This window comes from Eptatretus burgeri, chromosome 6 (assembly GCF_056783735.1).
Source record: "Eptatretus burgeri isolate ZD-2024b chromosome 6, Ebu_testis_v1, whole genome shotgun sequence".
Taxonomy (NCBI): Eukaryota; Metazoa; Chordata; class Myxini; order Myxiniformes; family Myxinidae; genus Eptatretus; species Eptatretus burgeri.
In genome coordinates, this window is record NC_140966.1 from 15,294,708 (window position 1) to 15,299,707 (window position 5,000).

Sequence of the window (5,000 nt, forward strand, 5' to 3'; positions counted from 1 at the left end):
CCTTGATTGAGTGAATTGAAGCCTCCATAGTGAAATCGGCTTGTTTCTATTCGACAACAACTTATACTCGACTTGTCTATTAATAAAGGAAATAAAAATATTACATATTATATACAAAAAACACAAGTAACGACATACCGAAGCTTTTCGTGCTGCACTTCTCAAGATAAATCGCGGCAAGAGAAAGAAGGAAGTAAAAAGAATGTGCAAATCGCATTGATTGGTTCATCAGTCATGACGTAAATGGTAATCTGATCACCCATTGGTTGGTTCTTCGTCCTCACTATCTCGGGCTCCGATTGGCTGGAGCGGGCTGCGAAGAACCAGAGTGATGACTCGCCATTTGCACCGTCACCATGGAGTTGGAGGGATTGGAAAATTAGCCAATTCCACATCGACTTCTAGGCCGAAAAATACGATGTATTACAAAGGGTGAATCAGAATAATGTGTAAACTACTCTGAGATGTTTTTCTTTTGTTCAAATGTGAGTTAATTCTTTTCCATGTCGATCAATCAGAGGTTCCCCTGCAAAAAAAACAGGAATGCTGAGTGCTTGCCTTCACGAGATGAAGCGGTTGTGGTGAATTGAGGTGAATTGAGGGACATGACGCGGGATCACATGTTGTGCGTCTCGCGTATAAGGGGAGGTCTCCGCGGCACGAGGTGATTGTCCCCGGGGCATTGCCATTTCCATCGGCTGTTCACTTGATGCTCGTTGACTGAAGGCGCTCATTGACTGGTGAGAATGGAGATTATATCGAACTCCGTGCTTACGCGGATTTATTCTGCGATGATTAATTGCACATGTATACGTTACTGCTTATGTACTCCTAGCTGAACCTGTATTCCCCGGTGTGCCCACAGAAGCGGCTCCAATCAAATGGAATAAAGCCTAAACTCTGAAGGTTCTTCTCTCACTCTCATTACAATTTATTCCATTTGGTTTTCTCGGCTCTCTCACGATGGACAAGATCTACAAACCAGAGAGGTTCAACGCAGACCCAAACGCGACTGACGCAGAAATGAAATGGTCGCATTGGTTCTGTTCCTTCTCACACGATCTGACCATCATCGAGGAGGGAGCTGACAAATTTGCCGCTCTCGTGAATCATGTCTCGCCCAGCATGTACAGGCTCTTCTCGGAGTGCGACACTTATGAAGCAGCGATCGACGTGCTGCAAGCGCTCTACGTGAAGCCCAAGAACGAGGTATACATACGACATCTTCTCAACACACGCAAGCAAGCAGCCGGGGAGACAATCGATCAGTTCCTGCAAGCTCTGAATCAGCTGGGAAAAGACGGCAGCTTCCGGGCCGTAAGCGCCGAGGAACACCGAAAGGAAGCGACCCGGGAGGCATTCATCCAAGGACTCAGATCAGCCCACATACGGCAACGCTTACGAGAGAAAGCGCAACCCACTCTTGACAAGGTCGTCGATCAGGCACGAGCGATGGATACGGCTCAGCAGCAATCTGAGTCATTTGGGACACCGATGCTGCTAATGAACGCTGCTACGATGGGAACCCAAGGAACCCCACTGGCACAGACACAGCCAGACATAGGGGATGGAGAAACACCCGAGGAGCCGGATACCCAGGCCACGTCAAACTCCTCAGCAACTGCTCCGGTTGGTAAATGCTTCTTTTGTGGGTACAAAAGGCACCCTCGTCAAAAATGTCCCGCCAGAGATGCCACATGCATGAATTGCGACAAGAAAGGGCATTATGCCAGGGTATGTAAATCTACTCTAAGGAGAAATAAACCCACTTCTGCGGCTCTCTACTCGCAAAATAAATTAACTGCAGCCTCCCCGGGGAATCTATCCAAGGCTATCATCAACGTACGAATTAACGGGCATATGGCTGAGGCACTGATTGATACCGGTAGCTCTGAAAGTTTCGTCAACAGCTCGCTAGTAAAGGGCAGGAAATGGATAATCCACCCGACAGACAATACGGTATGCATGGCCGCCACCTCACTACAATCCCGCGTACGAGGGTACTGCAATGTTGAATTGGACGTAAAAGGGTACACGCATCGGGATGTAAGGGTACTGGTGCTTCGTGATTTGTGCGCAGACGTAATTCTGGGTCATAATGTCCTCAAGCAGCACACGAGCGTCGAAATACCCTTTGGAGGAAGCAAGCCTCGTCTAATTTTAAATGCGTTGACCACCGCGGAGGTGACGTCCCCCCAGCTGTTCGCTAACCTGTCGCCGGTCTGCAAACCGATAGCGATTAAATCGTGGCGATATACCACTGCTGACATGAATTTCATCACCTCAGAAATCAAGCGATTACTGGAAGAAGGAATTATAGAACCGAGCGATTCGCCATGGCGCGCACAGGTGTTAGTAACCAGCAGTCAGAACCATAAGAAACGAATGGTTGTCGATTATTCCCGAACGGTCAATCGCTTTACCCAACTCGATGCCTACCCCCTGCCGCGCATAGACGAGATGGTCGAACGCGTGGCCAATTATAAGGTATTCAGCACCATCGACTTGCGAAGCGCCTATCACCAAATTCCCATCCGAGAGGAAGACAAACCTTACACCGCATTCCAGGCAGGGAGGCGCCTCTACCAATTCACAGAATACCTTTCGGTGTCACGAATGGGGTAGCTTGCTTCCAACGGGTTATGGACGACATCATCTCAGATGAAAACCTCAAAGACACTTTTGTTTACGTGGACAATGTCACAGTGTGCGGTAGGGATCAGGGGGAACATGATAGGAATCTGGACAGATTCTTGAGCATTGCTAGAAAATATAATCTGACTCTCAACTACGAGAAATGCGTATTCTCGGCAAGGTCAATTGACCTTCTCGGCTACACAATAGCCGACGGCACAATTAAGCCTGATCCTGAACGATTGCGCCCACTTCGTGAGCTACCCCCACCTCAGGACCTGCAGGCAATGCGCCGGGTGATCGGCATGTTCACTTACTATGCAAGATGGATTTCCCAATACTCCGAGAAAATACATCCCCTAGTGCATTGCAAAAACTTTCCACCAGATGCCGCTGTTGTAAGAGCTTTCCACAACCTCAAGGATGATATCAGTAAGTCCGTGGTTTTATCGATCGATAGCTCGGTGCCCTTTGTGGTGGAAACCGACGCTTCAGATCACGCCATAGCTGCTACACTTAATCAGTCTGGGCGACCCGTCGCGTTCTTCTCGAGAACTCTCTCTAGAAGCGAGCAGAGACACTCAGCGATAGAGAAGGAAGCGTACGCCATCGTCGAAGCGCTGCGGAAATGGAGACATTATTTACTGGGAAACCACTTCACGCTCGTTACGGACCAACGATCCGTGGCATTCATGTTTGATGGGAAAAATAACGGGAAAATTAAGAATGAAAAAATTATGAGATGGCGGATAGACCTAGCTTGCTACAGTTACGACATAGTCTACCGGCCCGGGAAGGAAAACCCTGCTGCAGATACCTTCTCTCGGGTCTACAGTTCGGCAACAATCAGTCGGGCTTTGCAAGACCTACACGTGTCTCTCTGCCACCCAGGGGTAACCAGAATGGCACATTTCGTGCGCAGACAAAATCTTCCCTATTCTGTTGAAGATATTAAACAAATGAATGCTTCATGCCCTGTTTGTGCTGAACTAAAACCCAGATTCTATGGCGCGGCTTCTGGCAGACTGATCAAGGCCACTTCCCCCTTCGAGAGACTAAACATCGACTTCAAAGGGCCCCTGCCGACCGAGACAGACAACAGATACATATTCACCGTTGTTGATGAATATTCAAGGTTCCCTTTCGCATTTCCGTGCTCGGATATGACCTCGGACACTGTCGTGAGATGTCTCTCTGACCTCTTCGCTATGTTTGGGAAACCTTCGTACATACATTCAGACAGAGGGCCGTGTTTCATGTCGGCCGGGCTAAAACAATTCCTATTAGAGCACGGCATAGCAACTAGTCGAACGAAGGGTTACAACCCACAGGGTAATGGGCAGGTGGAACGATATAATGGAGTTATTTGGAAAGCCGTAACTCTGGCGCTGAAATCGAGAGGACTGGGCCCCGAGCGGTGGGAGGTTACTCTTCCCGACGCTCTGAATTCCATACGCTCTTTGCTCTGCACGTCCACCAATGCAACTCCTCACGAACGAATGTTTACTCACCAGCGACGTTATGTTGACGGTCAAACGGTGCCCAACTGGCTAACCCATCCCGGAACAGTGTTCATGAAACGCCCGGTACGACAAAGCAAGTATGAACCCCTGGTGGAGGGGGGCGAACTCATTGACACTAATCCGGAGTATGCTCATGTCAGGCTCCCGGATGGCAGGGAGACCACTGTGTCGGTTCGCCATCTGGCTCCCTCAGGTACTCCTCCCGCAGGTACACCACCTTCTGGCACTCCTCCTTCTGACATCCCCTCCCCAGGTGTTCCCCCCCCAGGAACTCCACCGGGCGACGGGGCTGCCGCGTTCTACCCGAGAGCGATCGAGGAGTCATCCCCGGCACAAGTCGAGGCTCACCAAGAGGATCGGGAGTCTCCCTCAAGTGAAACTGCCATTTACTCCCGGAGAGGTCGACGAATAAGGCCCCCTCGACGACTCGATCTGTAAAGGGGATTATCGGCATTCTCGCTGCTCATGCTCCTATATGCTCATTATATCATATATCGATGCTCATTTCCATGCTCCTACAACTCAAAATAATCACTGCTTGGCATGTATGCTTCTGTAGACCTATTAGTCCGCGTTGCTTGAAATGTATACTCCTATAGTGCTAAAGCAATCATGGTGTGTAAGATGGGCCCCTAGTTGCATTTTAAAGGTGGGGAGAATGTGGTGAATTGAGGTGAATTGAGGGACATGACGCGGGATCACATGTTGTGGGTCTCGCGTATAAGGGGAGGTCTCCGCGGCACGGGGTGATTGTCCCCGGGGCATTGCCATTTACATCGGCTGTTCACTTGATGCTCGTTGACTGAAGGCGCTCATTGACTGGTGAGAATGGAGATTATATCG

General features: G+C 49.6%; 1 protein-coding gene across 5 annotated transcripts in view; it reads right to left on the minus strand.

The window, feature by feature from the left end:
• Positions 1-5,000, minus strand: part of LOC147024342 (sodium/glucose cotransporter 4-like) — a 90,641-nt gene that overhangs the window by 76,532 nt on the left and 9,109 nt on the right. The window lies entirely within an intron of this gene.